This window comes from Nicotiana tabacum, chromosome 6 (assembly GCF_000715075.1).
Source record: "Nicotiana tabacum cultivar K326 chromosome 6, ASM71507v2, whole genome shotgun sequence".
Lineage (NCBI taxonomy): Eukaryota > Viridiplantae > Streptophyta > Magnoliopsida > Solanales > Solanaceae > Nicotiana > Nicotiana tabacum.
The window spans coordinates 149179527-149207305 of NC_134085.1; the positions used below are offsets into that span (position 1 = coordinate 149179527).

At 38.3% G+C, this 27779-nt stretch overlaps 1 pseudogene; it reads right to left on the reverse strand.

Annotated features, from left to right (window-relative positions):
• Positions 1-24059: 24059 nt before the first annotated feature.
• On the reverse strand, positions 24060-25569 carry LOC142181921 (UDP-glucosyltransferase 29-like; annotated as a pseudogene).
• Between the last annotated feature and the right edge of the window lie 2210 nt (positions 25570-27779).

Here is a 27779-nt window from a genome sequence, read left to right on the forward strand (position 1 = left end):
ATAGAAGCATGGGTATCTCATCTAAGGGCCTTAACGACAAATCAAATTGAGTGGACTTTGGGATGGCTCCCGATGAGGGAAGTGATACACATGTCAACCTCAAATAGTTATTTGCTACTATTGGGATTGAGAAGCATCCAGCCATATGCACCCCTAAGAGTCCTAAGATAACTAGGGAGATACCAAGTAGTTCCTGATGATGAAGATTTGAGTATGCAAGTAATCGAATTACACCCAGAAGCCACTATTCCCGAGGCTCTAATTCAGCAGATGTGGAATGGATGTCGATACTTGAAAAGTGATACTCAAGTCCCAGAAACTACAAAGGGTGAGATAAATCCTGGATATGCAAGGTGGTTTGAAAAACGGTCTCGCGTGGATGATGTACCAGAACCTGAGCTAAGAAGGCCAACAAAAAGACCCCATATTCAAAATTTTAATGATAAAATCCAAGAGCGGTTAATCTGGGGAGAAAAGGAAAAAGGGTACAAAGCAACTATCCATGCCCTAAAGGAAAATCTGAGGAGCCTCAGTTTGGAGAAAGATTTGCAAGCACAAGAAGCTGAAGGCGAGAAGAAGAGTCTATCTTGTGAGAATGAAAATCTTCATGCTCGATTCCAAAAAATAAAAAAGGCTTCTGAAACACCAATGAGGAGTTGGAAGGATCAAAAAACCATCGCCAATCTTTTTGAAAGAATGCAAGATTATGATTCCATTCTTGCTACAAACGAAAGGGCGTTGAGCAAAGCAAAAGAAAGAATCCAACGATTAAACGAAGAAGCCAGATCTAATAAGGAACTCCAAGATAGGCAATCCGAAGAAGACAGGGCACAATTTAAGAAGGAAAAAGACCATTGGATACAATCAGAAGACCAACTTCGTGCACAACTAGAGGAGGCAAGAAGATACAACAGAGAACATCAACAAGCGGACATCGACAAAGAAAGAGCGCAGGCAAGATTGGAGCAGGCCAGACTCCCAGCTCTCTTAGAGTCAGCTCTAGATCGTAAAGACCGTGTCAGAGATATAGCCACCACTCGCCAGCAACAATTGCAGAACCAAAACCAACGTCTCCAAGATTTCAGGGCACAAATCCACGACCTGGCAGTCTACACCTCTCAAAGTTATGTAAACTGCCAAGGAATGGAGTATGAAAGGTTTACAGAGCATGCACCTACTTTTGCCCGTCATCTAGCAATGGAGTTGGAAAGTATGTATCGTACGCTGGGAGGTCATCCAGGTCAAGCCCCACATTGAGCAGATAATTCAATAATTGACAACAAAAGTGGAAAGTGGGGCATGTTGTGAGATGTTAAGAGTTGTATCTTTTATTTGATTTAAGTGTGTGTGTTTCAAACCATTTTCTTATAAGGTTTTCAAATGTAATGTTTGTTCCATCTTTGTATAATGAATAAAAGTGTTTGCCATATAGTCCGAACTACGCAAGGTCTAATTCATTCGGGGGCATGATACGTAGGCAATCTTTATAAGATTCGACCACCACAATAAAAGATATATAATAAATAAAATAAAAGTGAGTAACAATAAAAATTTCAAGAAAGCTGGGACGACACAAGCAGCCAAGCAAGTGCATAATAGAAAAGGGTTACTTGTCTAGGAGCATTGCATCTCAACGTGTAATTATATATGTGTTAAACTCTCAAAACTAACAAGTTTGTTCATTTCCAGAATTCAAGCAGTTAGTTTCTCTAAAGAGTATACTGGCATATTATCATTATCACACGAGATCAAAAGGACCAATACCCGAAAGTATGTCTATCCCAGATGTTGACACAAGTATTGAGCTAGAGGAGATGGATGTCGGGAAAATGAAATAAGAGATGTTTAAACTCAAGCAGCAAATGGTTGAAATGTACCAGGCCTGGTCTACAGGACAGGCACCCCCATCTTACCCAACTAACCCTGCTCCATCAATGGCCCAAACTCAGGATAATCTTACCACTGAATTATCCCCAAATTTCCCCATCTACCAACACTACCGAGGCACCACCTCTCAGACACCGCAGTCTCCGCCTCCAAGACTAGTTCCATACTTTCCTCCACCTGTAACTCCCGTCTTTGTGGCACCTCCCACAGCTACACTCCACAAATCTCCTAGTGAGCCCATATTCCAAGTACAGGACAATCAATACTACCCCCCGGAGCCCACCTTCAAGGCCTCCGAAATCCATTCAACTACTCCTCGGTTTGACCTCCCAACCGAAATCGACAAACCAGTCAAAAATGCTGAACAAGAAAAGATGTTCAGAAAGGTAAAAAGCCTAGAACAATTGTTCCGAGACATGTGAGGGTTAAGAGGACAGGTCAGTGTGGCCTACAAAGATCTATGCTTATTCCCAAATGTACAATTACCAGTTGGCTTCAAGATTCCCAAATTTGACCTATACAATGGGCACGACGACCCAGTAGCCCACTTAAGGGGTTTCTGTAGCAAGATGCGAGGAGCTGGGGGAAAGGATGAATTATTGATGGCTTACTTCAGTCAGAGTTTAAGCGGATTAGCTTTGGAGTTGTATACACGCCAGGACCATGGGAGATGGTACACCTGGGATGACCTGGCACAGGCATTCGCATACCATTTCCAATACAATCTGGAAATCATCCCAGATCGACTATCTTTGAAAAAATTTGAGAAGAAACACAATGAAAGTTTCAGAGAGTATGGCCTCCGGTGGAGAGAACAGGCAGCAAGAGTGGATCCTCCTATGAAGGAGAGTGAAATGGTAGACTACTTCCTTCAAGCCTTGGAACCAACTTACTATGCGCATTTGGTTTCAGCGGTAGGGAAATCATTCAACGAAGTAGTGAAGATGGGAGGTATGGTTGAAGAAGGCCTCAAGACAAATAAAATCATGAGCTATTCAGCAATTAAGGCAACTACTCAAGCTATTCAAGGCGGGGTAGGAGGAATTGGAAGAAAGAAGAGGGAGGAAGCAGCGGTAGTAGATTCAGGAATTTGGTCGGGACCCAGAGGTTCACCGCTTTACTACAATCAACAACGACCTCGCCAATCAACTTACCACCACGATTCATCCCAACACTACTATCACCCTTCGAAGCCTCATTTTTCCATTAACCATGCACAAACATACAATCAGCCACCTGTTCACGCTAATTGGCGTGCTCCTGCCATACCAGGTACTTACCCACGAGCCTATCCCAGACCAGGTTTCAGGCCTAGGCCAGCCTTCAGGGGAGAAAGGGAACAGAAAAAGAAAACCTACACTCCATTGGGAGAGTCTTACAGTAGTCTATTCCACAGGCTGAGACAACTGGACATGCTAAGACCAATATAATCCAAGCTACCCAATCCCCCTCCAAAGAATCTGGACTACACCATTAGATGTGAGTATTGTTCCGGTACACCAGGCCATGATACGGAAAAATGCTGGCATTTGAAAAATGCAATACAAGAGCTGATTGATACTAATAAAATCGAGGTTCAAACCCCCGAAGCTCCCAATATCAACAGAAATCCAATGCCAGCCCATCAGGAGGCCAATATGATAGAAATCATACAAGCTGATGGGGAGACAAAGAAGCCGTCACAAACTGTCATAATGATCAGGTCTCATGAAGCCAAGCTAGATAAGTAGTTAACAGAGGAGAAGCCGGTACCTAAGCAAAACAGAAATGGTGATGAACCATCTGTGGTAGTCAAAAAGGGGTCTCCGAGCAAAGTTGACACAAAGCAAGAAAGGCCGAAAGTGATAGTACCAGGGGTTGCCAACAAACCTATTGTATTCGTGGAAGGAGCCTGTACAGATCGGGTTATTATCACACCTGTAACCCAGCTACCAGTGATCAACAACAAGGCCATTCCATGGAACTATGAACGGGTGACTGTAATGTACAAGGGAAAAGAAGTCAAGGAAGAAGTGTGTGAGGTGCAAGGCTTGACTCATTCGGGAAGATGTTTTACTCCCGAAGAGTTAAGAAAAACTAAAAATAATCCAACACCAATAAAGAAGGCTGTGACGGAAGAAGAAGAGGAGGAGTTTTTAAGAAAAATGAAACTCCATGACTATTCTGTTGTGGATCAATTAAAGAAGACGCCCGCTTAAATTTCATTGTTGTCATTACTGATCCATTCAGAGGAGCACCGTCTGGCTTTGATGAAAATCCTGAATGAGGCTCATGTTCCTGAAAAAATCTCTGTAAATCATTTGGGAAGAATAGCCAACAGAATCTTTGAGGCAAACAGAATTACATTTTCTGATGATGAATTGCCTGTGGAAGGTACTGAGCACAACAGAGCTCTTTACCTCACCGTGAAATGTGAAAACTCCGTAGTAACCCGGGTATTGGTTGACAACGGGTCAAGTGCAAACATCTGCCCTCTTTCCACTTTAAGCAAATTGAAAATCAAAGAGGAGAGGATCCAGAAGAATAGTATTTGCGTACGGGGGTTTGACGGTGGAAGCAAAGATTCATTTGGCGACATAGTGTTGGAACTAACAATAGGGCCAGTCAAATTTACGATGGAGTTTCAAGTACTGGACATAACTGTTTCTTATAACTTGTTGTTGGGTCGACCATGGATCCATACTGCTAAAGCAGTCCCGTCAACACTACACCAGGCGGTCAAGTTTGAATGGGATCATCAAGAAATAGTTGTGCATGGGGAATAAAGTTTAAGTGCCCACAGCAGTGCCATTGTACCAGTCGAGGGAATAGAAAATGACCAGGGACCATGGATATACCAAGTGTTCGACACAGTGTCGGTAGAGAAAATTCCAGAGGGGAGGTACCTTCCGAATCCAAAGATAACCTCTGCATCAGTCATGGTAGCCTATGAAATGTTAAAAATGGTTTTATACCCGGCAAAAGTCTGGGCTCATCTTTGCAAGGAATTATACAACCAGTATCTCTCCCCGAGAACTGGGGAACATTTGGGTTGGGATTCGTACCCACTGTCACCGACGTGAGAAAGTCCAGAAAGCTGAAACAAAAGGCATGGGACCTTCCAAAACCAGTCCCACATCTATCAAAGTCTTTTGTCAAGACCGGTGCTAAAAGTCGCCCGATAACAACAATTCCTAAATCCCTGGTCAATCCTGAGGAGGAATTAATTGAAAGATTCGAGAAATTGTTTGACGATGTGAATATGGTGGAAAGCGGGGAATGTTGTAGCAACGCAGAAGTTCAATTCGTTGGGCTAGAAACAAAGCTTAATAATTGGAAAGCCACTCCTCTCCCTATTCGAAAGGAGTCTTGGTAGTTTATTTTGATTTTCTTTCAGTTTGTTTGGGTTACTTCAGGGTTGTAATCCCAATGCTTATCTTACAGTTTGTTTGAAGTGTGCAAACCTTGTTATCTTTCATCATCCAATAAAATACAGTTTCTTTTTTTATTATCATTCCTGATAGTTTTCTTTTTTCCTTTCTTCTTTTTCTGTACAGTTCTTTTTACGCTGGCTCTAATGATATGGCATGCATGAGGAATCCTCAGCCCAGTCTTAAAAATCAATCTGGTTCCGAAATATTAATTCAAGAAATATATTGTGATTATGAATCAGAATATGATGAAGATGAGGTTTTTGAAGAGATTAGTAAAGAGTTAATTCACTTTGAGGAAAAAATCAAACCTAACCTGAGTGATACCGAGGACATCAATATAGGGGACACGAGTAATTTCCGGGAAACTAAAATAAGTGTCCATCTCGAACCAAAGATCCGAGAAGAGTTAATTAAAACACACATAGAATTCAAAGATGTTTTTGCATGGTCATATGACGACATGCCGGGCCTGAGCACTGATTTAGTGGTTCACAAATTGCCCACCGATCCAACGGTGCCTCCTGTGAAGCAGAGGCTGAGAAAATTCAAGCCTGATATGAGTGTGAGAATTAAGGAAGAAATCACCAAACAGTTGGAAGCAAAGGTCATTCGAGTCACTCGATATCCTGTTTGGTTAGCTAATATCGTTCTTGTGCCAAAGAAAGACGACAAAATTAGAGTATGCGTCGACTACCGCAATCTCAACAAAGCAAGTCCGAAGGATAATTTCCCATTACCCAATATCCATATTTTCATCGATAATTGTGCCAAGCATGATATAGGATCTTTCGTGGATTATTATGCCGGGTATCATCAAATTCTAATGGATAAAGAGGATGCAGAAAAGACGGCATTCATCACACCATGGGGAACTTATTGCTACCGGGTAATGCCATTCGGTTTGAAGAACGCCGGAGCAACCTACATGAGAGCGATGACCACAGTGTTTCATGATATGATACACAAGGAGATTGAGGTATACGTGGACGATGTAATCATAAAATCAAAGCATCAGGCCGACCACGTTGGGGATTTGAGGAAATTCTTCTTAAGACTTCGCATGTACAACCTCAAGCTTAACCCTGCTAAATGCGCATTTGGAGTTCCGTCTGGAAAGTTGCTAGGATTCATAGTCAGTCGGCGAGGCATCGAGCTAGACCCATCAAAAATCAAAGCCATCCAAGAACTGCCACCTCCAAGGAACAAAACTGAAGTAATGAGTTTGTTGGGAAGGTTAAATTATATCAGCAGGTTTATTGCTCAGCTCACAACAACCTGTGAGCCAATTTTTAAATTGTTCAAAAAGGATGCTGCGGTCAAATAGACCGATGAGTGTCAAGAAGCGTTTGATAAGATAAAAGGGTACTTGTCAAACCCACCCGTGTTGGTCCCGCCAGAGCCAGGAAGACCTCTGATTCTTTACTTAACGGTCTTGGAAAATTCATTTGGTTGTGTATTGGGGCAACATGACCTCACTGGCAGAAAAGAACAGGCCATCTACTACCTTAGCAAGAAATTCACAGCTTATGAGGTTAAGTATACTCATCTGGAGAAGACATGTTGCGCCCTAACGTGGGTAGCTCAGAAGTTGAAACACTATTTGTCTTCCTACACCACTTATCTCATTTCGCGTCTGGATCCGTTGAAATATATTTTTCAAAAGCCTATGCCAACGGGAAAACTTGCAAAGTGGCAGATATTGCTCACAGAATTTGACATCATCTATGTAACTCGAACTGCAATGAAAGCCCAAGCATTGGCTGATCATTTAGCTGAAAACCCAGTCGATGAGGAGTACGAGCCGTTGAAAACCTATTTTCCTGATGAAGAAATAATGCATATCGACGAGATGGAGCGAATTGAAAAACCTGGCTAGAAACTTTTTTTTGATGGGGCCGCTAACATGAAAGGAGTCGGGATAGGAGCTGTAATCATTTCTGAAACAGGGCATCACTATCCTGTTACAGCTCAACTGCGATTTTATTGCACCAATAATATGGCTGAATAGGAAGCTTGTATTATGGGGTTAAGGCTAGCCGCAGACATGGGTATCCAAGAAATTTTAGTCATGGGAGATTCGGATCTTCTAGTACACCAAATTCAAGGAGAATGGGAAACCCGAGACTTAAAGCTCATACCATACCGACAATGTCTACATGATCTTTGTCAGCGGTTTCAATTAGTGGAATTCCGGCATATTCCAAGGATTCATCATGAGGTTGCCGATGCATTAGCTACTTTGGCATCAATGTTGCACCATCCAGACAAAGCTTATGTGGATCCACTACATATTCGAGTCCACGATCAGCACGCTTATTGCAATATGGTTGAAGAAGAATTTGATGGTGAACCATGGTTCCACGACATCAAGGAGTATATCAGGATGGGGATATATCCCGCACAAGCCACGGGAGATCAAAAGAGGACCATTAGGCGATTGGCAAATGGATTCTTCTTAAGCGGAGGAGTTTTGTATAAAAGAACACCAGACCTTGGGTTATTAAGATGCATAGATACCAGACAAGCCACAACTGTCATGTCTGAAGTACATTCTGGAGTTTGCGGACCCCACATGAGCGGATATGTGTTGGCAAAGAAAATCCTCCGAGCTGGCTACTATTGGCTTACCATGGAGTGATATTGTATCAGTTTTGTGCGCAAGTGTCATCAATGCCAGATACACGGAGATTTGATTCATTCTCCACCATCCGAGTTGCACACAATGTCGGCACCATGGCCCTTCGTTGCCTGGGGCATGGATGTGATTGGACCAATTGAGCCGACAGCATCCAATGGGCACAGGTTCATTCTGGTAGCTGTAAGCACGTGATTTTTGCTTCACGGGAATTACTCCAAAAGAAAAGAAAATCAAAAATATATGCATAAATGTTTCTTATCATTGGTTGATTTTTATTAAATGTTAATCTGTGGGTATATAATTTACTTTGTCTTATTTAAGAATTTTGTGTTTAAATTAAAATAGAAAAAGCAAAAGAAAATGAGGATACTCGGATTGGGCCAAAATTTAAAAACAGTAGGCCCAAAACCGGCACACAAGTCCAGTCTAAGTCAGGCCTGCCCAAACACTGATTCAAACGACGCCGTATCAGCGTCCTTATTGGAGCCGTTGATCGGACTCAAACAAACGGTCCTGATCAAGTTGCTCATTTCACCTCAACGACACCGTTTAGGGCAAGTTGATCTGAGCTGTCTAACCCTTTTGATCCAACGGACCCAGGCCTTCCCCCTAAACCCATCAAATCTTGACCCGATCCAGCCTTACCCGGTCTCACCCACTATCACACCCAAACGACACCGTCTTCCCTAAGTGAATAGATCCTGGCCATAGATCTCATTTGATCCAACGGCCAGGATCTAAACCCCTAGATCGTATATAAGCCTTATGTCGTACCCCACGCCCCCCTATCTGAACCCCCCTCTACTCATCTTCTTCACCAAACACTGAGCCCCCCCGAAACCCTAGCAGCCGCCCTGATTTCCCTTTCACCAGAACCCGGTGGCATGAACGCCGGTGACCACCCCCTTCACACCCCTGAAGCATCTCACCACCTCGAACCCAAATCTGCTACCCCTAGCCTCGAATCCTCTCCCACCTTCTCGAATCTTCATTTGAAGATTCGATACAAACCTAGATCTACACCAAACTACCCCATATTCACCCTGGTCACTCCCCTAACATCCCTCAGGCCTTAACTAGCTTTGGTTCCAGTCAAATACAGGCCTAACTTGTCGAATCCCAAATCTGAGTTCAAGGACCCTAAAAAACCCAAACCTGTTTTCGTTTGAGGTAAGTTTCCGATGCAATCGCCCTGTCTTGTGTTTTGTTTAGGTGTTATGCATATGTTTATGGTTTTGTTTAGTTTGTGTTGATTATTCTCTGTCCGTCTTCAAAGACCCCTTTGTTTGGTCGATTTCTTTTCTTGAATGTTAGTAGAATGTTATAAGATGCTTAATCGCTTTGATTGATATGGTCGGTTAGTTAAGTCCCATAACTGTATAATTAAATGTCCCGAGTTTTGAAATAAGTTGTTACCCTGTTTAGTCTATGTTTGTTAAGTCGTTTGATTGTTACGTATGATAGCTTGTGTAGTCGACCTGAGTAACGTCGTCAACTAATTATGTTTGTAAAGTTCCATTGTTGTCCGAACAAGGCTTGAAACACTCAGCTTGTTTTTGCTTTAAGTTTAGTTGATTAGCGACTAATTAGCATACGTTATAACTCGCGAAGTCGACTCGTCACATGTTTGACGTTAGTTTCACAGTGTTAAATAACAAACGACCTAGCTGGCTGATTTAAGTTAGTGTCACATCCAATTACTAGCTGATTTTTGTGAAGGTTTGGTTTGTTAGCTGTGGGAGGGGGGATTCGAACTAGGAAATCTGACTAAGTGTTCAGGATTGAATAAAGCTGTCAAGTGCCAATTAAAATACTATTAATGGGGAATAAAACACAAGGGCATGGGAATTAAATGAATACTTAACTAAGCCCATAACCCTTGATTAGAGTAATGAGACAGAGCATGGGGGGCTGATTAAGGATTCCAAGAAAATGCCTTTAGGCATGGGAAACTAAGGGGTATGGGCAGACTGTAGTTGGCAGAATCCAGGCAGCTTAGCTGCACTGGGTTGTTGGCTTATAAATAAGCTGTTTCAGAACTTAAAAGAGGAGGGAAAAATTTTAGTCTTGAGAGAGGTTTTGTGAGTTGAAGAAAACTGAAAAAAACAGAAAGAAATTTTCCAGAAATACTGTAACTGAACACTGTCCAAAAACTGCACAAGAAATCAAGTCGGTTATCTTAACTGGGGCTGTTACTATTCCATTAGGAGATCCTGTTTGTTTTTCTCCCGGGATTACCACTATTCTGAGTTTCTATATGCTGTAGATTGAGTTTTGATCTTACTGATTATCGAAGCTGTGTTGGCTATTTGCTGAGCTTGTGTGACTATTGAATTTCTTTTGCTATTGCATCAAAATAGTCTGGTTTTCTCAACTGTCTCGTTATTCTGTTTCTGGGATCGATTGGTGGGTATTTGACCACTGTGGGTTTCATCGTTTGAAATTGCTGTTGGGTCGTTTGTGGGCTGTTGGTTGTTGTTGCTGTGTTTGCTGTTTGGTTGCCCGTTGCTGACATCTTTCTTCTTCTCCTGTCTATTGTTCAAACATCCAGGTACACGACTAATACTGTCAATGTAATCTGAAGTTGAGTACGAATACAAAGAGAAGAGTTGAAGATCGTTTATTTTATGTATAGCCTGTACACTGAATGATCTGTGATGTATGATAGCTTATATTTTTGTTCGGATACTGGGTTAGCTTTAACACATAGAAACTGTAAATGTAGGGTAATTTGACATCCAATTGTGTGTGCAGGCTGTTGGATAAAAAATTTCGACCATGTAGTAGGCTGCAACTTAGAAATTAATTGTGTTTGTGATTAGCATGTCCAGTAGCGCACGAAAACTATTCATCATTAGTTAACTGTTTTCCCCTTTAATAAACGGTCCCTTTATAACTGATAAACCACGCATGTAGAACAAAGAACAAGTTCACGGCCTCAACCTCACAGGGGTCGAGCCCAGGTCGAAACAGACCAAGCAGGCCCGCATCGAACAAACAGTGGCCCAAGTCTGGCCCATCCCGCATGAGCTGGATTTGGGCCCATAATGTTCGATCAGCTGTCCATGTGCGTAGTCACGTTTTCTTATTCTATAAAAGCATTTTGAATCCTGCTGTAAATAACCTGCAAGCATGTAATTAACTAGGACTATCTCTGTTTTCAATTAGTAGAGACAAACGCGACAAGAAACGTAGTTGCTATAGGATATCCTTTTAAAAAATAAGAATGAGACGAGCCTCGACAAACAAAATGTACAAAGCTGCGGGGCCCTCCAAATGTATGTATATATCAAAATATTTAGAATTCGGGATGTGCCGCTTAGCGAATTCCACGGCCTCCCCAAAATAATAACGCGATAGTCTCTTTAGGCGCGTGTTTAATAATCTACTTTCTTAAGCTTGGGTGTGCATTTCATGCGACCCAAATCCAAATCTCAAAACATCAAATAAAATGCGTTCCGAATTGTGGGTGCATTTCATGTGACGCAGTCCAAAGACGTGTTTTAAGCGATGTTCACATTCTTTTAAAAACAATAATAATAAAGCGGTTAAAAGTTAAAATTTTCACATGGTTCATAATTGTGTAAAATCAGATAACCAAGCCGAATATAACAGTTGAGCGACCATGCTAGAACCACGGAACACGGGAATGCCTAACACCTTCTCCCGGGTTAACAGAATTCCGTATCCGGATTTTTAAGGTACGCAGACTGTAATATGGAGTCATTCTTTTCCTCGATTCGGGATTAAAATTGGTGACTTGGGACACCCTAAATCTCCCAAGTGGCGACTCTGAAATAAATAAACCAATCCCGTTTCGATTGTCCTTTAATTGGAAAAACTCCCTTGCACCCCCTCGGGTGCGGAAAAAGGAGGTGTGACAGTAGCCATTGATTATTTTACCAAATGGGTTGAGGCCAAAACATTCAAATCAGTGACCAAGAAAGCTGTGGTCGATTTTGTCCACTCAAATATCATATGTCGATTCGGAATCCCAAAGGTGATCATCACAAATAACGGTGCTAATCTTAACAGTAACTTAATGAAAGAAGTATGTCAACAGTTTAAGATTACACATCGCAACTCTACCCCATATCGGCCCAAGGCGAATGGAGCAGTCGAGGCAGCCAACAAAAACATAAAGAAGATACTTCGGAAAATGGTAGAAGGTTCAAGACAATGGCATGAAAAACTACCATTTGCATTATTGGGATATCGCACTACTGTTCGCACTTCAGTAGGAGCAACTCCTTATTTGTTAGTATATGGCACTGAAGCAGTAATTCCTGCAGAAGTTGAGATTCCTTCCCTTCGGATCATCGCCGAAGCAAAGATTGATGATGATGAATGGGTCAAAACCCGTCTGGAACAGTTAAACTTGATTGATGAAAAATGATTGGCCGCAGTATGTCATGGTCAATTGTATCACAGAAGAATAGCAAGAGCATACAACAAAAAGGTGCGTCCACGGAAGTTTGAAGTGGGTCAACATGTGCTGAAACGTATTCTTCCATATCAGGTTGAGGCAAAAGGCAAATTTGCCCCGAATTGGCAAGGACCATTCATTGTGACCAGAGTATTATCGAATGGTGCACTATGCTTAACAGATATTGAAGGCAAATGCATAGACATGGCGATCAATTCTGACACGGTAAAGAGATATTATGCATAACTTGTTGAATGTTTGTATTTAGCATTATTTTGAAGATTGGAATGACAAAGGCAATTTATTCTACTATCCAAACACTATACCCTTTGCTTCCCCTTTGAGCCATATTTGTTTCTTTCCTACCCTCTCTTGGAATCAATGAAAATCAAATATGAAATAATATAAAAAAAAATCACTATTATTGTAGTGAACTACGTTTGACCTGATTCCTCAAAGAAGGATACGTAGGCGCCTCATGGCTCGGTCATAAGGTGCACGATATGCATAATGTGCACAAAAAGAAACATCAAGCGACCCCAATCAAGAAACTGGGGCAAGAATTGTATTGGAAATAAAAAAAAGATTCCAAGAGTTGTAATTTTAAACCCATATCAAAACTATTTAACTTTTGATACCTTTCCATTTCCAACCACATACCAAAAAGACCTTTCGATCAATCTTAGAAAAATGCTGAGTCAAGCAAATGAAGATGGTTCATAACACTCTGGTCCAAACAAGAAAAGAAAGTAAAAATGAAAGAGTCTTATAGGTGAAAACCCACACGGGCACCGTAAGACGACGGAAGATGAGAGAGAGTAAAATGAGAGAGTCTTATTGGTGAAAACCTTCGCAGGCACCATAAGGCGAAAAGGAATTAAGAAATGAACAAATGAGGAAGGTTTGTCGGTGAAAACTCTTTGAGACATTACAAGTCAAACAGGTCTGTAAAATGAAAAGATGAAGTTGGGTTATGGAAATTTTGGGAAAACAAAATGATACAATTGAAAAGAGATTGATTAAAATACTGGGTTGATTAATCCAAAATGCATACCATGATCATTGGCGCCAGTGACTCCAATCACATAAGTCCTTTATTCCTTCTCCAAAAATCATCCAAATTTGGATTTTTCTTTTCATTCTAGATTGTCTAAATCGTCATGTTTTTGTCACTAATAATCTTACTCTTCTAAAGCCTTTAAGATGAGTTTTGTTCCAAACAAATAAGAAAGAATGTCAAGGTATACTACCAAGATTCAAGGTTGCATAAGACAAAAATACGACTATGATGGGCAGGAGGTAATAGGATAAAAAAATAATAATAAGATATGGGTGGAAGAAAAGTGGAATCAAAAGTGGATCAGCAATGTCAGGAGAGACATATGATTACAGTTGAAAGGGTTTGAAGTGAAAACAACAGTTGGGGATCCTATAGTCAAGGATCAATTACAAGGACAAAACAGTCTTTTCAACCATTCCAAGGCAATAAAACAAGACGAAGAGAAGGCCCACCATCGGCAAGAATGCCCCAGTTAACCACCTTGCTTTAAACTAACGAAGTTTTCTTTGATTTAAAATAGGGGCAAAAACAACATTTGTGTCAGGACACACCTGGTAAAGAATTTAAGAAGAAATCAGGCATCCACCTGGAGAATGAGGATGAAGAATTAAAAAAGAAGTCAGGGGACACCTGGAGAATGAGGATGAAGAATTTAAGAAGAAATCAGGCGTCCACCTGGAGAATGAGGATGAAGAATTAAAGAAGAAGTCAGGCGTCCACCTGGAGAATGAGGATGAAGAATTGAAGAAATCAGGCGTCCACCTGGAGAATGAGGATGAATAATTCAAGAAGAAATCAGGCGTCCACCTGGAGAATGAGGATGAAGAATTGAAGAAATCAGGCATCCACCTGGAGAATGAGGATGAAGAATTAAAGAAGAAGTCAGGCGTCCACCTGGAGAATGAGGATGAAGAATTGAAGAAATCAGGCGTCCATCTGGAGAATGAGGATGAAGAATTAAAAAGAAATCAGGCGTCCACCTGGAGAATGAGGATGAAAAGAAGAAGTTAAAAAGAAATCAGGCGTCCACCTGGAGAATGAGGATGAAAAGAAGAAGTTAAGAAGAAATCAGGCGTCCACCTGGAGAATGAGGATGAAGAATTAAAAAGAAATCAGGCGTCCACCTGGAGAATGAGGATGAAGAATTTAAGAAGAAGTCAGGCGTCCACCTGGAGAATGAGGATGAAAAATTTAAGAAGAAGTCAGACGTCCACCTGGAGAATGAGGATGAAAAATTTAAGAAGAAGTCAGGCGTCCACCTGGAGAATGAGGATGAAGAAGTAACAGAAGTCAGGCGTCCACCTGGAGAACAAGGGAATAATTAAAGAAGAAGTCAGGCGTCCACCTGGAGAATGAGGATGAAGAATTAAAGAAGAAATCAGGCGTCCACCTGGAGAATGAGGATGAAGAATTAAAGAAGAAGTCAGGCGTCCACCTGGAGAATGAGGATGAAGAATTGAAGAAATCAGGCGTCCACCTGGAGAATGAGGATGAAGAATTAAAGAAGAAGTCAGGCGTCCACCTGGAGAATGAGGATGAAGAATTGAGGAAATCAGGCGTCCACCTGGAGAATGAGGATGAATAATTAAAGAAGAAGTCAGGCGTCCACCTGGAGAATGAGGATGAAGAATTAAAGAAGAAATCAGGCGTCCACCTGGAGAACAAGGACAAAGAAAGGAGGAAATCAGGCGTCCACCTGGAGAACAAGGACAAAGGAAGCAGAAGTCAGGCGCCCACCTGAAGAATTGAAGCAACAGAAGTCAGACGCCCACCTGGAGAACAAGGGAATATAATTGAAGCATTGAAATCAAAAGCCCGCTCATATGAGAAAGGAGCACATTTAGAGTCAATAAAGCAGAGGAGTCCAACAAAGTCCCCAGCAGGAAACGACAAGAGTCCCAAACAGATAAAGAAAATACGGGACACAATGAAAAGGAATACGGAATAAGCCAAATGCCCAAGAGTCACCAAGATATCAAGACAACAAGGAACGCAAGGGCATGATCTAGATAAGATTTTATAATTCATGTACCATAGTCTAGTTTAGCTTTTTGTATTACCTTTGAAGCAAGGTGTAATAAGGAGGTCAGCAAGCAGTAAAAGCAGCACGAAACAACAGTAACATCACAGTCCCATGGTAGTCCCAGCTACCCAAAACATCCCGAACTACATTGACCTGATTCCTTTATAGCCAAGGATATGTAGGAAACCTTTGAAGCAGAGGTTCGGTCAAATCTTTCAAAAAAAAAAATGCTTCCCACGGAGTATTTGAACGGGCAAAAATCGCTCGTATCCGCTCACTTTATCTTTGCACGAAAACTCTTTGAGTTTCCGCACAAAGAGGGGCAGCTGTGAGCACGTGATTTTTGCCTCACGAAAACTACTCCAAAATAAATCTAAAATAAAATAAATCTCTTTTAATGTGCAATTTTTAGAATTTGTGTGGTGTTTGTAAATTATTTGTGTTGTCCGTAAATGTTTGCTTTGTTATAATTAAACAAAATTAAAATAAAAATATATGTTTCATGCATATCTAGGATTTAATTATGCATTTAATAATTGATTTAAAAATAAAATCACAAGATACGCATTGGTTCTATTATAAATATTTCACTGTGTGATTAATGTTTTGTCTATGTGTTAATAGTTGTTAAAAGTAATCAGTATTTTTGTAATGATAATTTTTGTTTTTAATAATTTTAATTAGGATTTTAGTAATTAAAAAATAAAATTGGAAATTGAAAAGAGTTGATTAAAATGTAAAAAAAAAAACGGACTGGGCCATTTATTTGACAAAAAATTCAGGCCCAAAACAATACATTTTAACCCAACCCAAGTCAGTCAACCCGAAGACCATCAAACGACGTAGTATAGGGCAAATACTACGCCGTTTGATGATGCCCGGCCATTTAATTTCAAATACAAACCATACGACGTCGTATGGTTGCAATAGATCGGGGCCGTTCATTACTTTTGATCCAAGGGCTCCCAGGATTTTGACCTAACCCGTGATCATTACCCGATCCAGTACCCGGGCTGACCCATTCCCTAACTAAACCAAAACGACGCCGTTCATATAAGCATATAGATCCTGGCCATCCATTCTGCCTGATCTAACGGCCAGTATCAATCCACCTTCCCCCTATATAAACCCCAAATCCTTACCCCGGCCCCCCTAACTAAACACCCCCTCCTCTCCTGTTCATCATCGTCCTCAAACACACCCCTAACCCTAGCCGCCCTAGCATCCCATCGCCTGAAACCCGGCGGCAACAACGCCGCCGGTCATCACTTTAACACCCCAGACTCCTCACAACCTCCTCTTCACGGATCTGGCCTTAGTTTCTTTCGAATCAGACCCCAACTTTTCGAATATTAAATCAAAGGTTGGTCTGAAAACTCAACCCTTTCCAATGGCTTCCAAAATAACACCACAGCTTCCCCTAGATACCCTAGCTATGGATCTAGTGTTGGTTTGGTTCGAATCCCCTCAGAACTCTTCGAATCTTCTTTTGAAGGTTCGAATCAAAAATGAACTCACTCAGATTCCTTCCAAATTAACACCAAATGACCCCTAGGCTTCCCTCACCCTTGTGTCATCTTTGGTTCCCTTCGAATCTGCTCAGGAGTGTTCGGATTTAAGATCCAAAATCTGAAACCCTAAAAATTTTCCAATCTTGGAATTTTTTCAATTCAAACGAGGGATTGAGGTTTAATCGACCTTAGTCAACTGAAAATACTTCGACTAAGGTCTGTTTGATTTCAAAAAGTCCGAATCCAAGTTGAGTTTGAGTCCGGTTGAATTTGAAGAAGTAAAGGTATTTTCCTTATTTTTTTTTGTTTCCTACGTATGTATAGTTGTTTGTTTTAATAACCTGTGTAATTTTTCATATTTTTGTTTATTTCTGTGATTCTGTCTCCTACCCGTCTACTTGATCAAAATGTGAATTGTTTCTGTTAATTATGGTTGTTTATAATATGTGTAATCGACTCGATTAAGTTCGTCGATTAGTTGTTTTGTAAATTCTTATTGCCTTTAATGCTGATTGTAATACTCTGTTGTCTATTTTGGTTGTTAACATTTTTTTTGTTGAAGTCAGTTAATTAGTTCTTCCCAACTGGTTATTTCTTGTTTAATAATTCAGAAAGATTGTCGATCATTTATGTATTGATTTCTGGGCAGTTGGTTTCAAACTGACAATGCCCCTGCATTCATGTTGATCTGAATTTCAATTCAATTTCTTGGTTTTGTTAAGTTCTGCATAGTGTTAATGTGTTTGTATGCAAGTTCAGCTACTCAATCTGAATTTAGCTTGTCCATTAGTTATTAGACATATGAGTTTGTTGGGTCAATTAAATAACAATGAAATGACAGAATGTTGTTTGATTTAGGAATGGGCTGTTAGCTGCTAAACAAGTTTAAATTCAGATAACTTGTTAAGGTCTGGGACAGTAATTACAGTAGGATTTCAGGGACATTTCTGGGAATGAAACAGTAAAAACAGTGTGTTAGTATAATGGAATGTTAGTGGTTATTAATTAATGTAATAATGGTAAACAAGGGATAATGGGAAGGCTGAAAATAAGGGAAAGTTATCCTCAGTGCTATTTAATTAAGAAAAAAAGCAGTTCAGTGGCAGATTTTTAAGGGAAAATCTGTCTTAGACAAAAGAAAGGGGTCCAAGCAGCACTTAAGAAAGGGGGGCAGACTTGTATAAATACAGGGACAGGATTAGAAGAGAGGGGCGGATTTAAAAGGACAGATTTTAAGATTGAGATTTTAAGAAGAGATTTGGAGAGAGATTTTTTAAGACTGAGATTTTGAAGAAAAGAAAAGAACTCAGATTATTTTGTAAGAAGAGGAAAGAGAGGAAGAAAACAGAAAAATCTGAAACAGAAAAATCAGAAATAGGAATCTGAAACAGGAAAGAAACTGAAATCTGAAAAATGTTATTCTTCTAGAATCTGTCCGTTGTTTGTTTGTGGATATTGTTCAGTTTGAATCTGAAATTTTTTCTCAAGTTTCTGTCACTGTTCATCTGGGTTAACGGGTCTTGTTCAGACTTGCTGTGTTATTGGTATATTCTGCCGGTGTTTTGTTACTGCTGCTACTGCTGAAATTTACTCCTTCTACCTTCATTTCCAGGTACATATCTTTAAAATTCTATGTTGGGAAGAGATTCAGCATGACAAATCAATGAAATTTGAATTGCAATTCTATTTTTATTTGTCTAAGTTCATTATTTTAAATTTCAGTTTTGTTTCATGTTGGTTAATATAGTAGTATGCTTGACATGATAATTAGCAGTTGATCATTCTCTTCTGAAACTCATATAAGTGTTGTAATAGTATTATCTATTCCAGAATTTCATTAAAGTATAGTTATGATTGAATTGTCGAAATAGGGAACATGACAGAAAGTTGGCCATTATTTAAACTTTATGGTATTGTTAGTTAGGTATAGCATAATATGGAAATATCAAGGAAAAATACGTTATCAGTTTATTTTATTAGTTAAGTTAGTTGTTGTTTAAAGCTAGATGATATTGGTTACAATTTACTCTATATTTTGGCATAACAATGGTTATGTTTATAATCAATAGTCGAAAGTTGCATTAGTAAAATCCGCCATGTTCACAATGTCAAAAAATATGGCAAATAATGTTGTATGCAATATCATTTTATTAAGTCAATAGGTAGATTTGTTCTCTTTCTTAATAACAAATGGCCTAGGAATTTTACAATGTGAAAGTTAGTGTTTAGTAATGGTTCACATAAATTGAGAATCAAATCGGTTTGATTATATATATCTTATTATATATATCTTACGTTCAATCATAAGCAGAATTAACAAAATAATTAGGCCTATTAGATTAAGAACAAGCAATGTGGAAAGAGATTAGATTTATAATGTGTAACAAGTTTAAAATTGTAAAAAATAACATTCGTTGCAAATGGAATAATGAGAATTCTTCGAAAATATCATTTCCTTTCAAGAATTGATTTTTTTTTTAAGTTTCATACGCTATTGACTTTTTGAGTATACATATGTTGTATTTACCAAAAAATAGTGTTAATCATATGTTTATTCCTTTCTTTGGATTTGAATAGCTTGGAGGAATATAATTCATACGCGAAAAAAAATATAATTCGCAATAAACATTTAATAAATTGTGAATTCTTTTCAAGAATTTAAGGGTATCTTAAATGGAGATTTCTCATGATTTTTACATAAAATGTATATATATAATAAATAATTTGGGGAAAATCTATACTATCATTAAAAATATTTGGCGTAATTAGGGATGCGTTCGCGTAACCTGATTATATTTCTAAAAGCAATTCGAATTATGCGTTCGCGCAACTTCGAGTGAACATTTTAATAAAAAAGATTTCTCCGAGGATGTCAAAATAATTTCATATAACCCGAGATGTGCAGTTCATTGTCTAAATACAAGGGTGATGATGTTCTTAATTTTATTTTAAATTTTGAACATATGATTTTTAATAAAAACTATAATATGGTCAATTTTATTGTGTACACGTATGCGTGGCACGATCCTCTGTAATTATAAAAGGTATATAATACGAATATACGTACACGTAATTCGTTTATATAATTGGAAACAATAAACAGAAGCGGTGACAAAATCCTGCAGTAAAAAATGTAAAATCAAGATAAGCTAAGAATAAAAACAGTTAAGCGACCGTGCTAGAACCACGGAATTCGGAAATGCCTAACACCTTCTTCCGGATTAACAGAATTCCTTACTCAGGATTTCTGGTTCGCAGAATAATAAACAGAGTCATATTCTCCTCGATTCAGGGATTAAAACTGGTGACTTGGGACGCCTTAAAATTCCCAGGTGGTGACTCTGAAACAAATAAACAAATCCCGTTTCGACTGTCCTTTAATTGGAGAAAACTCCCTACGTACCCCGCGAGGCGGAAAAAGGAGGTGTGACACCGTGATGATTTAATTATGCGCCTAAAGCAAACTACGATGTTCATGTATTATTCTTAAGCTACTTTGAGATTGTTGTGATGCCAAATTTATGAATACGATATTATTGGAGAGCAAATAGGCCATCTAACATGATCTACTACTTGGCTAGATTCCTTATGGTTCAAGACCCACCTTATGGCCCATTCTTATTGCTTGCCAAGAAAGAAACAACTCCAATTTTTTATATACCCGATTAAAAGCATTTATTCAAGAACCAAGACCACATACATCACAATCGAAATAAAAACCAATTAAAACAAATTAAATGAAAACTAAGACATGCTACCCAAAACAACGTAGAATCACAAATCAACTAACACATGCACCAAGCTATCATAACACAATGAAATGAGAATGAAGACTAAGAAATGGACCTTTTATTGATGAACAAAGCTAAAAATTACAAATCTATCGGGCTAAACAAAACAACAATCCTCAAACTGAAACACCGAAATTACAAACCGGAACCTCAAATCGGCACCAGAATCAACCTCGGCGTGCGACTGAACAAAGACCTCCTCTGCTGTCCATTTTACATATTTCAAGGCTAAACATCCATGAGCAAGAGACGTCAGTGATGATTCCTCCTTAAAGACATTAGATTACTTTCAAGCCTTCTTGCAAATTTTTTTAGTCATAAGCTCCTCAAAGAGTTCTTCAGTTCTTCCCATTTTATTTTACTTTGAGTTTGTAGTGTTCGTCTTCTGTATATGATTTTCTTGAAGAAATAAAATCGTATTCGCCTCGTCTGTTCTGCACTTCGCTGCATAGAGAACGAGAAAACGAGTTCAAGAATTTAATCAAGATTGGGCTTGCGCTGGCTTGTGAGGCGAGGGTGGTTGGCAGCGGATTTGAGAGGAGATGGGTGTGCGTAAGTTGTTGGGTGTGTAGGTGTGGAAGGGAATTAAAATTAGGTCTAGGTTAAATGGGGAATGGATATAGGCTCAATGTTTTGGGCTTGAATTAGGAGATTGGGGGTTGAGTCCATGTCTTATTGGGTTTTATGGGGTAAAAGACTAAATAACATAATGTATATTTAAAATATAAAAACTACTCTTAATTAAATAAATTAATTAAAATAAAACTAAATACTAAAAGTAAAACTATTTGTATTTTTAAATTTTATGAATGGTAGATAAACTAAAAGTAACTAGATAAAATATCAATTAGTTCAATAGAAGAAAATATTTTTTTGTTATTTTTATTTTTATGATAAAATAAAGTAAAAGAGTCAAAACTTGTTGAAATAACTATATTAGACCTAAACTAAATATTTAAATGTTAAAATGTGTAAAATCTTGGGGATGGTCAAAAATTACATGTCTACAGCTGCCCTTCTTTGACTGAAAACACGAAGGGTTTTCAGACAAAGAATGACGAGACAGGTTTTTGTCCTGACCCTTATTTAGAGAGACCAAAAACTAAAAGAAAAGAGAATGTGACCTAGCCCTGGTATCTGAGCTGCCTACATATCCTTGGCTATAAAGGAATCATGCCACGTGTAGTTCAAAGTTAGGAAGAGTGATGGAGTATATCGAGGTGGAGAACTGATTGAGGTGTCATCGAGGTTTCGGTTCGCGGTCCTGTTATTACATCAAAATCAAAAATGAAAAAGACTAACTAAGCCTATCAGCTACGAGTTACAAGATTCCTATCTATAAGTCTTCTGAAGCTTGATCTTGAGTCTTGATTGGTTCTTTTTGCGGACTCTAATCTGAATCTTGATGCTTGTTAGCTGCAGGTGTTAGTTCATTCTTCCACGGCATTTTCAGATCAAGACCGGAAATGTAGTTCTCGTGACTTCAGCCATATCTTGAGAAGTTCACATCTTTCATCTGCTTCTACATTCGGATTCACTTCCCTCTTTTTCTTTTTTCTATTTTTTTTATTTTTTTGAGACTTATTCTTTTGGTTATCTCGGACTGCTGACTCGCATTTTTGAGGCGAGTTTCCGCTATTTCTAACTTGAATTGACTTCTGAAATGACTTTCCTCGTTCTCCAGGTGGGCGCCTGCTACTACAGCAAAACAAACAAAATAAAAAGAACTTTTCTGCCCCAGTTTGCACAAGGAAGATTTGTGAGTTGTTAACAGACCTATGAATCACCTATGTTATTGATAAAGGATGCAATTGAAGACTCGATTAAGATGTGCGTCTCCTATGAGTAAAACAAAAAAAAATTTGGCTAGCAAATGCGTCTGCTAAAAAAACCCTGAATGACCCAGATTAGGAAGTATGTCTCCTAGATTTAAGATTGAGCTTGCGGAAAACTATAAACTAAGCTTGACTAAAGTAAAAACTGACCTTATTCTCCAGGAGGAACCCCTGATTTCAAGAAAACTAAAGATTAATAACTTAAGAAAACTAAAAATTGACTTTTTTTTTTCAAATCCAGACTTCCTTTTTAAAAAAAAAATTATTATCCTAGGAATAACTAGGAGATTTGATTTGACAAATGGTTAATCTTTTTCATGTAGTATTTCTTAATTAATATTCAATGATTATCTATATTTATCAAGAATGTTTAAATTATAAGATTATTTAAATACAATTCAAATAACTCAAATAATTGACATGATTAGTGTCCGCACATTCGCGCGGGTGCTAATACTAGCGATAATAATAACAACAATGTAATAACAATTATAATAATAATAAGTGTTTCCGTATTCATTAGTAATTATAGTGCCGGAAATATATGATTTCAATATTACAGGGAGTCGTAAGATTTTATAACTAATTCGTCCCCTTTTAATCATGGCTCACAATGAGCCAGCTATTTGTGCTTATGTGTAGGTTATTTTAAAAAAATGTTATGGAAATGTGATTTGAACATGGATCCAGTGGCGTAGCCATATAGCTCCAAGAGGTGTCAATTTTTATTTTACCTTCACGGGTAAATTTCTTTTTATATATATATAATATGTGTATTGATTTTTCTCGACTTTTTTGTATATTTACTTATGAAAATTGTGACAATCCTTAATAAACATTCTGGCTCTGTTAGTTCCTGATGCAGCAACTTTTAACTGCAGGTCCTTTTGGGCACTTATATTCAAATACCTTAATCAATTGCATGCATCTATAGACTCGAGACTAATAAGTTTGTTAAGAATACTAAAAATTATTAATCTCCTAAACCAATATTAAAAAGACCGTTATTAAATATTTGAGCTGGTCAAACTCCATATCATATTTATTTTCTTTTAAATAATTTAGCGGTAAGCATGTGTCATCCGTTGTTGAAGTAGGGGAAACATAGGTTAATCTATGTAAATAGCTCGAATTGTACTACCGAATTTTTTGAAACCAAAAACCGAATTACTGTGGTAACATTTTTAAGTAACCTGAATTACTGTCGTCATATTTTAACTAAGAGCTAGAATTTTGTTCTTTGAACTTCATCTTTTGACCGTACGAAAAAAGGGGAAATAATTTTTCGGTTACAGAATATAAATAGTTCTCGATGGGCTAAAATTGATCTTTGTTAAAAAAAAAACCCTCGACGCACGCAAATGAATCTTCAGCTTTGTCTTGGTTCAATAGATAATAAGAATATTGGTAGTTATATATAGTGACAGTATAAAAGTTTTATGTCAAGTTGGTAATTATATCATGCGAAATATGAAAATTAATTGCACGGAGAAAAGTGCCTTGGTACCTCTGAAAATTTTGAAAAATAACCTATGACAACAATTAAATTACAATAATAGCATTTTTTTTTAAATATGACTTAAATCTTATTGCTAATTATTTGTTGTTACAAAGTGCAACAAGCTCTTCCACCACTTCGTCTATCTCTTCATCCCCTTTCATATTCATTTTCTCCCTCAATTCTCTAACTTTCTTCCTCACATCCTCCCCACTTTCCTCCATTACCACTTTCCTTATCACCTTTGCAATCTCTTCACTTTGTAACTTTCCATTATCATCTCTCACTGCTTCAACTCCAAATCCAATATATTCCACAAGCCTAGCATTCATTGGTTGGTCAAGATGCATTGGCATTGCAATTATTGGCACACCAAAGTTTACACTTTCCATAAAAGAACTCCATCCACAATGACTCACAAAACCACCAATACTTATATGTTTAAGAATTGTTGCTTGTGGGGCCCATCCTTCCAAAACCATTCCTCTATCTTCTACCCTTTGAAGAAATCCTTTTGGTAATGAATCTTTAATACTACTATTATTTTCACCTTGTGGAAACCTAATAACCCAAATGAAGTTCACTTTGCTAAGCTCTAGCCCTTGAGCTACTTCATGTAATTCCTCCTTAGATAGAAAATACTCACTCCCAAATGAAACAAACACACCTGAATTTTTTTCTTTCTTGTCAAGCCATTGTGTAATTTCTTCATTATTATCTCCGCTGACAGTATCTTGAATGAGTGAACCGACCGGGACTATTTTCTTGGAAACCAAACTTGAAAAATAACCCATATATTTCCCTTCAAACTCTTTGCAAGTTTTCACCAAAATAAAGTCGCGAGATTTCCTAAGAGCCTCGTCGAATGGGGACTTATCCTCTTTTGATTCTTCCATAGTTTTCTTCATCTGAAGCATCTCGCATTCACGCAGATAAATTTCAGGAAACGGGAAGTCTTCCCCTGGCTTTTCAAACATATGAAAGGCAAAAGCAAGGACACCCGCGCTAAAAGTGAGAAATTGCACAGCAGGAATATTCACAGAGGAAGCAAACGTGGCAGCCCACGGCTGGATAAAGTCATAAATGACCAAATCAGGATTTAAAGTTTGGAAAAATTTGGACTTGACATTTCAAAAGCTATTTTGAGGGTGTTCATAAGATGGGGTGGGAGGCCATTTGTAGTGTGGTAATAAGGAGGAAGATTTGGTAAAGATGGAAGATGAAGTTCAACTAGTTCAATTGATTGAGAATATTTTTCTGTAACACTTTTCTTGATTGAGTTTAGATTTACAGGAGTTGAACACATGTAAATGTGGAAATTCCTCTTTGTAAGTCTTTTGGCTAGCTCTAAAAATGGACTTATGTGACCATGGGCTAACCATGGTAACATGAGTATACTAATGGTGTTTTTCTTGCCCTCCATTAATAACTATAGTTTCTCTCTCCTTTTCTCTTTGATGGTTCTGTAAGTATATACTATATGATCGATGATAATGTATTTATGCTAGTGTTTAACTGTGTAAATAGATTATTGTATTGGTCATCTTGGTTGTGAGCTGGTTGGCGTGGTGTATTATATATTTCGTTGAGACTAATAGGACAGCTCGGTGCACATGATATTTCGTATTAACGTACGGTATGGAGAAAGGTCACATCTCAAGGGGTGTGATATATATAGACAGCTTACCCTAATGCAAACATTATTGATTGCTTCCATAGATACAACTAGGAGTGGCAAACGGGTGGGTCGGGTTGGATAAGATTCGGGTCAAAAAGGGTAATGAAAAACCGGATAAATTTATTTGACCCGACCCATATTTAATACGGAAAAAATGGGTTAATCGTCGGATAATATGGATAACCCATACTATCCATATCTTCTCGCAAATGATCATTTTTGGAAGAATTCTTAGTTTCCCTAACTTAAGGAATCCTCAATTTGAGGTTTTATAAATGTAAAAGTTAGACCCATTGGTTATCCAATTTCTAAATGGATAATATGGTTCTTATCCATATTTGACCCGTTTTTAAAAAGTTCATGATCCAACTCATATTTTAATAAATAATATGGGTGGTTAACTGTATTTTTTTAACCATTCTGTCACCCCTAGATACAACTTGTGCTCCAAGGCTCCCTTTATATATTTCATTGAGATTATTTAATTAATTATAGGATGAGTCTGTTGTGCAGTCCAAGGTATATATGTGCGTAACTGATTACGCAGCGCATATAAAAATGCCGAATATTATTGATATAATAGAGACAAGCCAGGGTTGTACTAGCTAGCTTTCCCTCTTGGAATGGCGTTAATTTTTAAAGATTCAGTTTGTAAACTATTTTTGTTGTGGAACTATCTGTGAAAGCTATTTCGTATATTTCAATTTAATTTAGACATTATTTTTTATTAGTTTGTTTTAGAAGAAATTATTTTTTTATTACATGTAATGATATATTTAAGAGTGTCACACCTCCTTTTTGCGCGCCCCGCCCCGAAGGGTAAAAATGCGCGAGGGAGTTTTTCCAATTTAAGTGACAATATTCGAAATGAGATTATTTATTCATTTCAGAGTCGCCACTTGGGAAAGGTTTGGTTTTTGGTGTCCCAAGTCACCGGTTTATCTTGAATCCCAAATCGAGGAAATTTTCGACTTTTCCAAATGAAGTCTGCGAACCAGAAATTCTAAGTAAGGAATTCTGTTGACCCGAGGGAAGGTGTTAGGCACCCTCGAATCCCGTGGTTCTAGCACGGTCGCTTAAATTGTTATAATGGCTAAATATCTGATTTAAATACATGTTGTGACTTATGTGCTTTTATTATGTTTAAAACACTTTTATTATTATCATTTATTTTTATAGAATTGCAACGTCGTGAAAATGCATCTCGAACCACGTCACAATCAATGCACCCGTAGTTGTTAACACATTTCGACTCCGTTGAGATTTGAATTTGGGTCACATAAATGCGCACCCGAATTTAAGAATGTAATTTAATTAAGTCGCGCCTAAAGAGTCTAACGCGTTATTATCTTTGGGGAAGGCAGTGAAATTCACTAAACAGTCCATCCCAAATTCTAAGTATTTATTATGACCAGTTATTGAGGGCCCCGCAATTTGAATTTTTATTTAGCGAGGCTCGTCTCATTATTTTTAAAAGGATAATCTTAGCATGACTACATTTCTATTTTTTTTGGTTTTCTAAAATAAATGAAGAAAGAAAATACGTGCTAATTAAATTGCATGCTTGGCCAATTTGACCTCTTATTAGTTATTGGATTAATTCTCTGCGAGGTGGGAAATTTTTGTACCTTATTGGACATGCTTTCAGTTTGATAAAAGAAACTGCATACAAGACAAATAGCATGCTAAACTCACCCTAGACGTCTGTCCCATTTTTATTTAAGCTGACCTTTTAACCAGATTAATAGCATTGACTACTATAAGCTACTACCAATGGGGTTCGGACGTGGTCCTATAAACTGCCTAACGAAACCCAATTTGATAGAGTTAGTTTAAATGACTCAGAATTATGATGCGACTTTTGTCGGATTAAAAGCATCCTGCTTTTACATGTTTAGGAATAAAGATAGAAGCTGAGATTTAACTGCCAATGTACTAAACACACGCGCACTCCTCGTCATACAGACGACTTAATAACTTGAAACCAAATAGTGTTAAATAGACTAAACTTCTATTAAG